This window comes from Polyodon spathula, chromosome 4 (assembly GCF_017654505.1).
Source record: "Polyodon spathula isolate WHYD16114869_AA chromosome 4, ASM1765450v1, whole genome shotgun sequence".
NCBI lineage: Eukaryota > Metazoa > Chordata > Actinopteri > Acipenseriformes > Polyodontidae > Polyodon > Polyodon spathula.
In genome coordinates, this window is record NC_054537.1 from 27,145,279 (window position 1) to 27,161,757 (window position 16,479).

General features: G+C 35.3%; 1 protein-coding gene across 5 annotated transcripts in view; it reads left to right on the forward strand.

The window, feature by feature from the left end:
• Positions 1-16,479, forward strand: part of LOC121314365 (catenin delta-2-like) — a 300,617-nt gene that overhangs the window by 168,114 nt on the left and 116,024 nt on the right. The gene's annotated exons all lie outside the window — the stretch shown is intronic.

A 16,479-nucleotide genomic window follows, 5' to 3' on the forward strand; every position in this document is an offset into this window, starting at 1 on the left:
TTATTATTATATTTCTTAGTAGACACCCTTACCCAGGGCGTTGTAAACATCTATAAAATGGTTTTCAAAGCCTCGTTTATTACTCCTATAAAAGAAATATAGTTTAACAAGCTGTCTGCAACGGTCTGTTTATTTTGAAAATTCTAGTATCCGTTTCCAAAAACACTGTTCTGTTTAGTTGTCCATTTCTATATAGCATTTTTGTATACAATTCCTCTTAGTAATCTAAAGTACTAGTTTTCTTGTATGGTGAGAGTGCAGGTATATTGCAGATTTAGCCATTCTGACACAAAAGAGTTAGTTATGGGAGTTGCTTACGAATATAAGTCTGGCATCAGACTGGGATGTAGACTTGGGCAAAGGTTGTAATGGAGCCCACAAATATCACACCACATATGTAGATGCCTTTAGATTACTGTGGACTTTTTTTGCTGGGCTAGCGGTTCACTTTTGGCTATTAGTTGAACAAAAGATGTACCATAGTAGTTTTTATGATATAGTGTATTTTTATTGTGTAAATATGATGTAAGAAAATATGTGTAATTGTTGCCTACAGTACACGGATAAGTGTTCATACAGAAGAGGCTATGAAACTCACACTATTATGACTCCAAAGTAGTCAAAACTAGCATACAGTATATTAGTTGGAGGACATAGTTCCATGCCTTAATGATTTTTGAGCACTTCCTTTCTGTATACATCAAGGTGCTTTGCATGAAGAGGGTTCAGGATTCACTGCAGTTCACAGCATGAACTTCTGTGCAGTAGGGTTTTGTTTTGTTTTTTGTCATCGATTTGCTCGTAGAAAATATTTAGCAACAGCCATATTCAGTCAGTAGCCTGCTGTCATGTGTCACCACTGCAATTATCTTCACAGTCTACTTAGCACTCTTTGAGGAAGAAACGGTTGCAATACAATTTTTTTTGTAGTTGCATTCTTCCAAGAAGGCATATCGTTACATTGGTAAATGTTTAACAGTCAAATTGACCATCATTAAAATAGTGGAGATGTGTACAGTAATGGCTTACTGTCAATCTTAATAAGATAAAATAACAGATGTAATTTCTCACCAGGATGGCTTCTGGAGACATATTTAAAAAGGGAGATGTGTCATTTTAAACCTTTAATCTCTCCTTTTCCTCATGCTATTTGTAGTACCTTTCAGCTAATTTTGGTTTCCTTTAAGTTTTCTTTTAGGAGAGAAATTCCTCCTTTCAAATGCAAATGACCTACAGTAATTAATATCAAAATACGGGAGGGTAATTTAAATGTTTCAGCTATCCGATCACCAAAAAAAAAAAATATCTTTATGTTCTTTACAAAGGGTTTTGTTTGTTTATTTATCTACTGTAAAGGGATGCATTTTTTTAATCTATAGAAGCTTCAGTATTGTTTTATAACCTTGCTCAGAAAACAACTAAACTGTAAAGGTATATCATTTTATGGCAATCGTTTGAGATGTTGAATAAATGGTGTCACATGGAAAAAAAAAAATACTGAATGAGGAGGTCTCTAAACCCCTCGTAGTGTATGTTTATTTTTTCCTACTTCCAGAAGACCTCAGTTATTAATAAATAATTGCCTGGTATGGCCTTTAGTTATAGTAGAAAGTCACAAGTGGGATCTTCAGTGCTGAAGCCTCATGAACATAACGTACTCCTCTCACACATGTCAGTTTGCTCAGCTTTTAAGCATGACAAGGTGACTTACCCACCCTTTTAAGTCGTACATTGTTTTGGCCGTGCACTTCCTATAATGGGAGGAATGTGTGTGGCATCTACATGCTACATCACATTCTCGAGACAGTGGAGAGAGAATTTCTAAACTGCAGGAAACCGTGCCTTTGAGAAAGACTTACGGTTGAAACATTTATCATTTCATGTGTTATGTTTGTTTTAGTATTTCTTAACAATACAGTGAGAGTAAAATTATCTTTATTTGTGATACATGTAAGACCCCTACATGTGTGAGAGTAGTTAATCCATTCTTAATTGCTTTTTTTAATGAGCCCTGGACATTTTAGATTAACTATGTTAGCTCCAGTGCATCATTCAATCACCTTTTTCTGATCTTCAGCGCTTCTAATGAAAACAGGGTTTTAGAACTTTAGGCACTTTACATGCTGGTCAGCACTAGAGTATAATTACCTTTAAGCTGACCACCCAGAGTCTGGGATTTTGTGGTATTGGGTTTTTTTCTTAATTTAAATAATACCAGCAGACATCAAGGGAATATAATGGGCTTCCTCTGACATTACCAGAATTAATATATAGCCCGCTTACTACTAAATACAATTACATTGAATAATTTGCAACAGACTCCTGGACTGTTAACCAGCATGAAATCCAGTTCCAATAAATCATAACAACCTTGCATGTTTCATTAGGATTCTACACTTCAGTTACAGAAGCAAAAATCATTTACTGTCGGTTTGTCAAAATGTATAACTGTTTATAGATGGTAGTTTTACTCAAACTGAATGTTTTAAAATATGTCTTTTGTTTACAGAAATACAGTACCTAGATTGATGCTCTTTATTAGCTTGAATTCCACTGCAAGCTAGTCTAGACAGAATATTTAATCCGTAAATGAGTTTGATTAATTCATTGTTATCTTGCTTATTCTCGTTGACCTAGCTCACCGCCCCTTACAAATTCCTTCCTTTCACTCTAATCAAGATTACTTTTTTTTTTTTTTTGGTTTTGAGGTATAGCTTTTTTTCTTTCTTCAATCCCTTGTATGGTACTGACTGCTTGATCATGTGATCACTTTTGTCAAGACCTTCCATTATGTTTTAATCCTTTAATAGTGAGTCATTGTATGCTGATTAAGTCTCATTGTTAAGGGCAAGTTTTGTCTAGTTGCAGACTTTCAGGGGAAAAAAGTTTAAAGCTTACTTAAATTACATTGCTGTACCGTGACCATAGCATTTAATGATGCTTGCTTGCTTTTTCACTTGAAAGAAAGCCACCACCTGCTTCTAACTTTCAAGATACTGTGCTGCTTCTGAGCTTTCATTGCACAAAGTTTCAGCAGATATCAGTAATACCTGCTGTGCAACAAAATAAACTGCAATACAATATAATGATATATCTACCACGGTGGCTTTGTGGCTTGTTATAGTTAAAGTGCCCTTCTGGTTATTTCTTTTCAGAGAAAGTCGAAGTACTGAGTCTGTGACCTTGTTGATAAGACAATGGCAGTGCTATTAAGTTAGTGTATCTCTAAAGGCTTTATTGCTTTTGCTCAAGTGGTGAGGGCACACCACGGTTTGCTGAAGGCAAAGTAAGGTGGAACTGTCAAACCACAGCATATTCTTTTTCTATTGTTATGTTTAGTAACATGGATTGCTTTAATTATTTTAAAAGAAAAATGGGATTCTCATTAGACTTTTAGACATATAGAAAACAGTGCATTACAAAGTTGGATCTGAGGTAAATATCTAAGGTAAAATATTTCAGCTTTGTTTTATTGTTTTAACGATGCTTTACTACCCTTTGCTTCGTCTTATCCACAGTATATTGATTATTTTCCTTTTTTTTCAGTATATTTCCAATGAAGTTGTCATATCTTGTGTGACGAATTATAATTGTGTTGTTTCTGGTAACTTGTTTTTTAGCCAAGTTACTGCCGTATTTGTTCGAAATAGCGCTCGGGTGCTTATTTTCTCAATCTTCTCTTTGCTGGGGAGGTTATTTGGATAAGCTTGATGACCGGGATACAGTATTTGTTAAATCATTCACTCAAATCTTTTACAGTAATTGAATTTTGCTCTCCACGTCTCCACATGTAATTCCTGAAGTTAAACGCTTTGTCCAGTGGCTCAGACAAGCTACACTCAGGTTTCACATTCGATCTCAATACCAATATATCAGTATCAAATGCTATGAGTGTTTCATTTTAAACAGACTACAAAAGGCTATAAATATAGTTTTATAATATAGAATGAAACTACGGTAACAGATTTACCAGAACAGGGATACACTGACAGAATGACAATTTTGGATGAGAGGTTTGGGTAATGTTGGAAGTGAGGTTTGCTTGGATGGATTTTTGGATGTTTTGTTATGCATTTTTTACACAGGTTTATAATTCTGGGAGTTTACCCCACCACTGGTATTCATATTGACACCATACCAGTAGTGTAACTTTCATTTACAAAGTGTGTGTGTGGGGGGGGGGGTCATGACTTTAGTCTTCAAAGAGTACTGAAGGCCGCTCAGATCGGAGCCTGGATCCAGGGATCAGATCGGAGCCTGGATCCAGGAGCAGATCCCTTTAGTACAACCTTGAGTGGCATAATGCAGATTAAATGACAGGGATGGAATTGCCCTTGAAATATATTTCTAGAAACATTGAGGTTTCCCTACAATTGAAATACCTAATATAAACACAGTTTTGCTATTCAAATGATGCTAGTACTGTATTGGTATAAAAAAGGGTGTTTTTCTTATACCATCATAATGTCCCTCATCATTATATCATGTACAAAAGCATTACATTTGAATTTCAGAAATATATGCTGATACAGTGTGCCTGATGACATTCTAATTTCGATGCTTTTTGTAATCAAGGCCTGTTTTTTGTAGCAAATGCTTGTTGTTATCTTGATCTTTCAATACTTGGTAGATTAAATCAAGTTTCAGGATCTAAAGAATCTAAAGAGACATATAGAATTCAGGTTAAAGTATCCTGCCATTCCCGCTACCCGCTGAGTAAATGTAGAGGTGTATTCTACAGTTGAAGGTTATTCTACAGGACATTGTTGAAGGTTATTCATCTTTTGAATTTTTAACCTTGACATTAAACAGTCCATTACCTGTTCATATTGTAATTATTTATCAACAACCTAAGTCAAACCCACTGTTTATGACTGAATTTGGGGATCTGCTATCTATGTTGACAGTCGAATGTGACAGGATTCTTTTAATGGGTGATTATAACCTTCATGTTGACATTGATTCTAACTCGTTGGAATTTTTGAGGTTACTGGATTCCTTAGATTATATCCTGCATGTCAAAGGTCCTATGCATTTAATCGTGGCCATGCTTTAGATCTGGTCATTTTTTGTGGTTTAGCTGTTAAGAACATCATAACCCTAGATCTTACTGTTTCTGATCATCTTACCATTCTTTTTGAGGTGAATCTGCCAGTATCTACAAAGACGACCGTACATTTAAATCCCAGGTAATTCATTATTCAACTGCTGTTAAGCTTTCTGATGTATTGATCTCATTACCACTCTCAGTAGATGAGTCCTTATCAGTAGATTGTCTGATTAATACCTACAACACCACCTTGAATGATATGTTATATAATGTAGTGCCAATCATTGAAAGCATAATGACCTATTATAGGGAGTAACTTGGTTACTGCTCCAACAAATGGATTTGTTTGATTGTTTGTTTTTTATTCTTTTTTGGACAGAATGCATTTTATTCATAACAGAACCTTAAAATAAGGAATGGCTAAATCACGTGTCACACAATAGCTACTGTATGACTTACTCGGAGACAGGTTCCCTCACTAGAATATGATTGTCTACAATTAAGGCACCTGTTAGACCGTTATCACCTTGTACCCTGGTTCACCGCATAGTAACTAATAGAGATATAGTTCAGTTGTATTTATTTTATATAGGGTAAATGGACAGGAAAAAAATACAGAAATCCCCAAACGCCTAAGCAATATTTGTGTTGGGAACAGCAATTTCAGACGCTGTTAGTGCTACTGTAAGAAAATTGGGATATTTTTAAAAATGCAAATATCAAATGCTGGTTCCATATGCATTTTAGAAGCCCATCTTGTCAGCTGACAAGCAGGAGCTTGCATACACAACAGTAGCAGAGATTAACATGTGTTCTGTTTTATGTTCTCAGCAAGTGCTTGATTGCAGTGCTTTTTACTGATGAGAGTACATGTATTAATCAGAATTTTAGAGCAGACATTCTCTGCTTTTGAGGCCATGTGTTTTCTATGCCTTTTCTCAGAACACTCTCTAATTCAAAGAGGGACCATCAATAACTAGCACTACAAACTTCAGTAGCATTTATAATAAAAACTGACAGGACAATGTGGCAGAGTGTTGGAGAGGCTTTTCACCCATCAGTGGAGAGGGAATTGTTGATTTGATCATGCTAGCACATGTGGTTTTGTAAATGGTAAATATTATATATTTTTAGGGGGGTAGAATCTGTGTAAATTGTCTTTGAAAATCAGTAGTGTTAATAGAAGCACTTGAAATGTACAGCTCATGCAGCAAATTACTTGTACTTCAAATGAATGTTGGTAGGTATCCCCATTAGTGTTTGCCCTCCTATCTGTAGTAACATAGCAACAGCTTTCATTTCAGGTCCTAAATATAGTCCTCCTGCAATAAAACATATAGCTAGCAAAATAATTCAGTCTTACCTAATATGAATTGCCCATTTGTACTGTAGGTCTCAAAAAGACGAATACATTATGATAAAAAATGTATTTGGTGATTGTTCTCTTTTTTTTTTTTTTCTTGTGATAGAAACTTAGAGACACTGAAAACATGTGAGCAATTGGAAAACCAGAGATTACTTACAGGAATAGATTTTTTTTTTAATTAATTAAAAATAATAACAATAAAAAAGCAAACATAGAGTCCCCAAGTGGTTCACCAGGCAGTGTAGCGCAGGTTCGCGTCCTGGCTGTGCAAAGTTGCTGGTCTTTGCTGGGGATACCACTTCACTTAACCTTAAAATAGTAGAACGTTTGTAATACTTAAACCCAGATTGCTTTTTGTTACGTGCTGCACAGTAGAAAGAGTTCTGTAGTCATTACTATCAAAGCAGACGGATTTGAGTTATGCTGGAATTCACCACCTGTGATCATGTTGCCCAGGACCAGAGACAATTGAAATCTGCAGGAATAGATTTTCATTATTAAATGTTAAAAGCACGAGAATCAACTAGGCATGAAACCTGTTGTAATCATTGGGGTTTATATGTGGACAGGGACTTCGGGAGAGATAGACCAGCTGTATATTTTAGAATTCAGCTTTTTCTGTTATTAGTTTACCTATCCCTTTTCTAGAAGACACCACAGAAGTGAATGGCAAACCTAGGCCTTTGTTATATTTTTTTTTTCGTCTACTCTTGAAACAGTTTGAATAACTGACAACAGTCCAAATATCAAGAAAGAATCAATCTGGTAGGCATAGTCAGGTTCAATCATTTTCCACAGTACAACACTGCTAACACAGCATTAGATTCTGACTTCAGGCAGTGCCTCGACTGGGGTGTGTTGATGTCATGCCAAGCAGCCGCAAGGAATCATCTTCTACACTAACTACAAGTTTACCAACAGCAGTTTCATTTGAAAACAGTACTACAGCAACAAAACAGAAAGCACAAAAAAGTGTAGATTGTTGTAAATTAGTGCTGTACATGTTCCAGTACAGGGGCATTGCATAGCAGGATTGTATAGTAAATGGTAATAAAACAACATGATTATGAATTTCACAGATATTAACACTGAGTCATTTTTAAAACTGTGTTCATAGTCTGGACTTTGTATCCACTACAACAATAATATTATCAATACTTTGGTATAGTTTCATTATAAAATGAAATAGCCGGACTTTGATGTGTTTTTAACAAAGTACTTCTTTACACCCTTGCTCTGTCAACTCTTATTTGTGTATAGCAGTGCCCCCCTCTTGGTATGCATATTTTATGAATGTAAAGCTTTTCTAAAAGAATATACTAGCTGGTTAAGAACATAAGAACATAAGAAAGTTTACAAACGAGATGAGGCCATTCGGCCCATCTTGCTCGTTTGGTTGTTAGTAGCTTATTGATCCCAAAATCTCATCAAGCAGCTTCTTGAAGGATCCCAGGGTGTCAGCTTCAACAACATTACTGGGGAGTTGATTCCAGACCCTCACAATTCTCTGTGTAAAAAAGTGCCTCCTATTTTCTGTTCTGAATGCCCCTTTTTCTAAACTCCATTTGTGACCCCTGGTCCTTGTTTCTTTTTTCAGGCTGAAAAAGTCCCTTGGGTCGACACTGTCAATACCTTTTAGAATTTTGAATGCTTGAATTAGGTCGCCACGTAGTCTTCTTTGTTCAAGACTGAACAGATTCAATTCTTTTAGCCTGTCTGCATATGACATGCCTTTTAAGCCCGGAATAATTCTGGTTGCTCTTCTTTGCACTCTTTCTAGAGCAGCAATATCTTTTTTATAGCGAGGTGACCAGAATTGCACACAATATTCAAGATGAGGTCTTACTAGTGCATTGTACAGTTTTAACATTACTTCCCTTGATTTAAATTCAACACTTTTCACAATGTATCCGAGCATGTTGTTAGCCTTTTTTATAGCTTCCCCACATTGTCTAGATGAAGACATTTCTGAGTCAACAAAAACTCCTAGGTCTTTTTCATAGATTCCTTCTCCAATTTCAATATCTCCCATATGATATTTATAATGTACATTTTTATTTCCTGCGTGCAGTACCTTACACTTTTCTCTATTAAATGTCATTTGCCATGTGTCTGCCCAGTTCTGAATCTTGTCTAGATCATTTTGAATGACCTTTGCTGCTGCAACAGTGTTTGCCACTCCTCCTACTTTTGTGTCGTCTGCAAATTTAACAAGTTTGCTTACTATACCAGAATCTAAATCATTAATGTAGATTAGGAATAGCAGAGGACCTAATACTGATCCCTGTGGTACACCGCTGGTTACCACACTCCATTCTGAGGTTTTTCCTCTAATCAGTACTTTCTGTTTTCTACATGTTAACCACTCCCTAATCCATGTACATGCGTTTCCTTGAATCCCAACTGCATTCAGTTTGAGAATTAATCTTTTGTGCGGGACTTTGTCAAAAGCTTTCTGGAAATCTAAATAAACCATGTCATATGCTTTGCAATTATCCATTATCGATGTTGCATCCTCAAAAAAATCAAGCAAGTTAGTTAGGCACGATCTCCCTTTCCTAAAACCATGTTGACTGTCTCCCAGTACCCTGTTACCATATAGGTAATTTTCCATTTTGGATCTTATTATAGTTTCCATAAGTTTGCATATAATAGAAGTCAGGCTTACTGGTCTGTAGTTACCTGGTTCAGTTTTGTTTCCCTTTTTGTGGATCGGTATTACGTTTGCAATTTTCCAGTCTGTCAGTACCACCCCTGTGTCAAGAGACTGCTGCATGATCTTGGTTAGCGGTTTGTAAATTACTTCTTTCATTTATTTGAGTACTACTGGGAGGATCTCATCCGGCCCAGGGGATTTGTTTATTTTAAGAGCTCCTAGTCCCTTTAACACTTCTGCCTCAGTTATGTTAAAGTTATTTAAAACTGGATAGGAACTGGATGACATGTGGGGCATGTTGTCAGTATCTTCCTTTGTAAAAACTTACATTAAATACACTTTAAGGATTAATAATCTTGATAAAGATGATCAGTCATTTACTATGCATACTGTGTACTACAAAGCAACATTTAAATGTATTTATTTGAATCTCCATTGGTACTTCGTAGCACCTTAAATTGTACTCCAAGCCGACATGTAGGATAATTAGTAAGAAAACTCTTATTTATGATCTTTCGTTAAAAAAGTATTTTAAAAGCTTCATTCAAATATGAATTGAACCTGTGGGATTTTTTGCTAAATAAATATATTGTCAGGAATGCTGAATTACTAAAAAAGAAACCTGCCATGCATAGTGTTGATATTCCACAGAACAAGATGAGGATGCCTTGAGTGAGTCAGTGTCCTCTGACATCATGGCAGATCTGCTCATTCTCACATTGCTATGAAGCGTTAACTCATTTGTATGAAGTGTTCAGCAAACTGTTTTAGTGTTAATCTCTGCTCAGAGAACAGCAGCTAACATGCTTTTGCAACCATCAGACACCATTACACAATATACAAGACGGCAAAATACCCCTAAAAATACTCAGTTAGAAAAGAATGCACTCCCCTATGTAAGAGGCATTTCATTACAGGTGTGTTGTTTTTCATTGTTGTTGGTTTTACAATATCAACGCTATCAAAGGTTAGCATTTTAAATTCCAGGCTTAATGTAAAATGCGGTGGTCAATTGCATTAAATAATTTCTTGAAAAACAAAACAATAATGAATTCCTCAAATAAGCACAAGCTTAATTGATAGTAAATACAACACATAGTTAAACAAATAAGACTGAATATAAAATATTTGAACTGTCTTTTTATAACAGTCAACCCCAGTTATCCCCCATCCTGGGATGAAAGGGAGGCATACACTGTACATTCCGCATGCCTAGAGAACTGCTTGTGCAACCGTCACAAAACTTGCTGAAGACCTTTATTTAGCACAAGTTATATAATGCAATATAGTCTCAGAGTATATGGAGGCTATGTGTCTGACCAACTGTCTTTCTGTATGTCTTGAGTTTTGCATATATCTAGAAAATATATTTTCCAACAGCGGTGAAATTTGCAATTTTCTTCAGCACAAGTTATTGGTTATAGAGACTAACCATTTTGAGTTAAGATTTGGTACAGAGCTGTATTCTATAACTAAGTTCCATGACCAGTGTATAAAGTACAGGTAACTGTTTCAGTGCCACATCGCTTTAACTCCTGACCATATCAATGATTCAGACCACAAACTTTGAGATCTTTGCAGTTGATACACATTCTAGAAAAACAAGTCTGGCAATAAACATTATTTGTATGAGGAAATCTATTCTATATTTCTGGACAGTACTTAATTCTGGCTTTATAACAGATAGCAAAATAATGCAAATTAACTATATTGAAACATGGGAAATAAAATCAAGAACTGTTTTCTCAATTTGAAAAACCTATCTATGCAACACATTACTGTTTTGTTAAACTGATTTCCAAATGGTTGTAGTTTAGGTCTTTTTCTTCTGACTCTGCTTCATGCTGTGATTGCAGCTTGCATTGACATTGTTTGATGGGGTTTAGTGAGGTGAAGAGGAGTTTTAGATTTTTTAGGAAGCCAGAATAATAATAAGGAAATCAAGCTATATTCTGTGAAAACAAATGGGAAACAAGCTGGTGTTTCCTTTAGGGGAGATATTTCCATATTTCCATATTTTCCATATTTGGTAAAGAAAAAAAAAGAAATAGAAATGTTTCCCCCAGTAAAAGCATAGTAAAGTGTAGTAAAGCACTAAAGCGTTTGCAAGAATAGCAAGGTATGGTAAATGCATAGTATAACCATGTGGAAAGCTTGGGAAAACTGCAAAAATACAGTGAAAAAATACCATGGCGAACTTTTGTAAATGTAATGTTTAAACAATGGTTGGATTTTTATTTTATTTTTTTTATATAGTTACCCAAGGCATGGTATGTTACACAATTTGCTCTCACCTTGTTGAGTGTTATTTCTAACTTTTACAGTTGTACTCAGAACTAAATGATAAAGAACTTGGACTGCCAATGCAAATTGCCAATGTGAAAGCTTTGAAACAGTACAATGTAATACAACATGTACTCAATTGGTTTTCAGTTCTTATTATAGTGTTTCGAAGATGTATCTTTAATCAGGTGTTATTCTGGCCACCGTTCTGTCGATCTTCATGTTTTTCTGTATGTCAGGTTTCTGTGTTTCACTCCTTATTGTCATGAGTTTAGACTTTATATCACAGGTGTTAAGCTTAATAATTATGTAAAGCAAAACACGTCTGATATGTTGTATCCTAAACAATTTTGAATACTGTAGTGTTGGATTAAGATACATCTGAATTAAGTCTAAATAATCTGACATTCACAGTTTTCGGTGTAGCAGTTATTAAAGGTCACCACAGTAAAAACATAGCAAAGTGTGGTAAAGCATAGTGAGAGCATATTAAATTGCATATTAAGCATGTCAAAGTCCAAAGGTACCTGTATGTAAAGCATGCTAAAAACAAAGGCAACAAGGGGTACCCCAGCATGTTTAAAATTGAAATACCTCAAAGCCCTACAAAGTCTCAGGAGTCTCCTTGTATGTAATTAAACAAGACCTTTATTTTGATGATGAGTACAACATTGTCCTGACTGTTTAAGGAAACAAGTAATCCTACTGTAAAGTCCACATTTTATATTTGTGTAGATTGTGGATTGCGTATCAACAAAATAATTGATCAAGCGTCACAGGAACAGATAGAACACGGAAAGCATGCATCAAGAAAAGTGATATAATTGTTGACCTGTCTGTTATTTTGTATTGTTTTTCAATGATGTTCAGTCCTTTTCACAGTAACATCAATGTTTTTTCTCTGAGCTGTCTGCATTCTCCGTCCAACTTTAAGAAGTTCTCACTGGAAAGTTTTATGAAAACCCATTTCTTCCACTCTAATGACATTTTCTTTTCTTTTAATCTTTTTTTTTTCTGATTGACCATGACTTCTTTTGAAGTGGCACAATGAGTGGAGGCACTTTGCTTTGACAGCAGGGGCATTTTGTTTTGTCATTGTTCTCTGAAATACACATTTATTGTAAGATTTCATTTCTGCTTCTTATTTATTTGAATCATTTTTGCCTTTTGGGTCATTTCTCTCTTTTACCATCTTTATCATCAATGCATTGAATAGTTGCACTTTTCCTAATCATTCATTTTGATCTTCTGTAGGCGAGCCATTACCACTTCTGCTTTTTATTCATGTCTTCAATGGTGTTGTGTTTTATTGTTTTGTCCATAACAGTTTCTTACACTTTATTCCCTTTACACAGTTTCAGTTGCTGACTTTGTTTAACTTCTCAATCTTCTATCAGTACCACATCCTCAGATAATTATTTGTTTATTTATGTATGTACACATAAACAAATAGGATATATATATATATATATTATATAATATATATATATAAGATAAATATAATATATATATATATATATATATATATTTATCAAAAATATATAATAAACGAAACCTCCCATCCATATATCTGTCCTCGTTTTTTGCCACCTTTGTCCTGTACCTGTTCTGTGATTCAAGGGGAATTTCTTTATTTTCTTTTGAACTAGCTGACACCATACATGTAGTCCACATTTTTATGCAGATAGTGGCCAATGCCAGAATTTACTAGATCGCTCGGTTAAGATACAAAATGCCATGTATGATAAGTGAGTACAGAATTGAGAAGCAGAGATCTGTGATACTATTTTTTGTTGTAAAATGCACCTCTGGTGATTACATTTACTCAAGAATGAAAGCTGTATGTGGTATTTAACCACACACGAGTTGCACAAGCGGTTGAGTGATTCTGTGAAGGCTACATCAGTCTTAAGGATCAATACTTGGAGAAGCATAAAGTGAGCATACAGCAGACCTGAGGGTTGTACCCCTTCCTTTGCATAGTCTTATTTTGCTTCCTGTATATAATTGATGTGGAATCGGCATTGTGGGAATGTCTACAGTAAAACATTGCAGAATTGTTAGTGTCTTTGATCTTATAATGCTGGTAGCTTATTGCACACACTTCTTGTTTACAAGATGATATATGTTTTTCAGATATTTGCACATTTTCAGGTCTCAAGGTCCCATTGCAAATGATCCCTGCTGCACAGAACACATTCCCCCTGCTGGTCTGTACTAGTCTGCATTGGATTCTGAGTTGCTCAATCATGAAACCTCATTTCACGTGTCTCCTTGCAGAGTATGTTGGTGAAATGGCTTTTCAGACACTGTTATTTACCTCACTGCCGTTGTTTCTGCTGAAGCTTGCCTCTTTGGAAGCTGTGCTAGGTGTCTCATGTCACGCCCTGACAATTCCCTTTTGATGCTATTGAACTTCTTGCTCAAGGTGGTTTTCTCCCCACTTTGTACTTCTTGTTAGCTGCAGTGGCAGCACAGGTCCATACTTAAACTGGATTGAAACCATAAGGTGAATGTGGCTTCTCTTTGTCTTTTATACAAGTAACAGGCCATTTAAATCCCTCAGTTAAAGCGTCAGTGCATATCAATTGGGTGCCTCCAATTTCAGAAAGTGTTTCAAACATCACTTCTTTGCTGAGCAATATTGAGGGTTACAAAAAATGTACAGACCTAATACATGTATTTCTCTATAAGCACATATATTGATACAGAGATTAACCTTACCTATGTTTCAGTGAGTGTTCTCAAGATTCATAAGCAGTTACTATTAATGACTGTGGACCAGCCATTTTCAACTCCCGCTACAGCACTTGCCCACAATACCCTCTGTATTTAACAGCCAGCATAATGGCTTCTCCTTTATTAAAGTATGTAGTTGAAAATTATACTAATTGTTCTACATTGCAGTTATAGAGTAGAGATAAGATTACAGTCAGACTTTACTGTTGTAGACAAACGTGTATTACCGCAATAGTCTATAGTTCATTAGTTTTGTAATTGTGTGTGCTACATTAAAATATGTATTAATTTGGAACAGTAGTGCTTCAAATATAGAGCAAGGAAAAAAATGCAGAGCAACTTCTTAAGACGGATTTTATAATGGAATCTTTGCCTCACTCTATATATAACCACTACAAATCCTCTTATGGTATATTCTGGACATATTCATGTTGTATTCCTGTACTGCAAGTAAGACTTGACTCTTTTGAATATATTTTATTCTCTCTTTAACATTTTAATTACAGCAAATACAATTAACAGCCTTGTTTTGGCTGTGGGGGTCACGAATAAAAACAAAGACGTTTCCAGATAATCACTGTAATTTACTGTGTCAGACTTGTCTGATTCATAAAACAATCAGGATAAGAAAAGCTTGGGTAGCAGGGCTGTAAACTGACTTTTCAATGTAGGTTTACAGCCTTGGCTTGGATGGCGTCAGCGCCCTGGATGAGACGAAATTATTCTGACCGCTTCTCTTGTTTTGAAATCAACATGCTAATTAATGTATTTATTGAATACCTACCTATAAATACTTCTTATGATGCATTTACACTGGCCATTTTTAGGATGGCTTTGGGCCGTCTCAGGTCATTTTTTTCCCTGCAGTGTAAACGCACACAGCTGACTCTCAGCTGTCCTAAAAATGGCCAATTAAAGACATGGCGGTTAAGTCCGTCTGAAAGGCAATGTAAACTCACCTGACTTTAGGACAGCTCACGCATGATGTGAGTGCCGCTCGGCTCCTCCCCTGTGGAATCTAAACAGGAAGAAGCTGCAGTGCTGTTGCAGCGTCACAAAAAGAGAACAACGACTTGAGACACAAGCGCCCTGACTCTTTGAACTGATTAACTGTTTATATTGGGGAGTATTTATAAATATCTACGTTTTATTATTCAGTTGTTGTCAAAAGTGTACATACCCCAAATATACATACATTGGGCTATGCAAACTTTTGATGATAACATTTTTTGCTTTGTAATCAGGTTTATATTATTTTAATAAATGCTATCAAAAATAATTTTATACAAAAACTTTTTTTATCCTGGATTGTGTTTTTCCCCAGTTATTTTATTGTAAACCACTTAGTTATTGGTGTCGTTTCAAACACGCTTTAACACACCATCTTTTTGTTGTCTGTTTTTATTGTTTTTTAAAATAAATATTTTAATTGTACCAATGATTAGCTTAAAACACAGAATAGTTTATTTATGTATTTATTTTTTTAACAAATTTTTGTTTCGTTTGTTTCTGACTGACAACCGCAACGTGAACTTGGGAGCAAAAAACATGTCATAATGTTGTGAGGCGAAACTCAAATCCAGAGCGAACTCTAAGCGGAAACACAAAATAAATACATATACCGAGAAATAGCGGTAGCTCTGGTGAAAGATCTATGCAATCCCCACTCTGCACGTTTTGATATAGATCAGGGCTTCTCAAACTCTGTCCTGGGGACCCCCTGTGGCTGCTGGTTTTCATTCCAACCGAGCTCTTAATAACTTAACTAGAACCTTAATTGAACTAATTAAGGTTACTAAATTAAAACTTAATTTGACGTTTTTACTTGTTTTCAGCTCTTAAACAGTTGCAGTTAAAGTTACTTATCAAATGTTACAGCTAACTTGAAATATGCAAACTGCTCAAGAGCTGAAAACAAGTAAAACAGTCTAAGCAAATTATCAATTCAATTAAGTAATTAAGTTAAGTAATTAAGCGTTCCGTTGGAATGAAAACCAGCAGCCACAGGTCCCGGGTCCCCGGGAATGAGTTTGAGAAGCCCTGATACAGATGATCTGTTATACAGTTGTGTTTTACATGTTATATTCTAAGTTTTAAATAAAGATTGTTTTAATAATTGGCGGTCCCTGTCATTTCGTTTAAAAAACAACGTGTTTTGAATAATTATAAACAGTGTAGTGTACTTATATAACAAATTATTGTTGTTGTTGTTGTGTTATTGTTGTTATTATTTATTCATTTGCAGTAGTAGTATTTGTAACAAGGCTAATTTGAAAAAATAAAATGTGTAAACTCCGGTATTCCTGTGGCTGCTTCGCCTGTTTTAACAAAAAATAAAGGACATATGCATCACATATATATATATATATATATATATATATATAT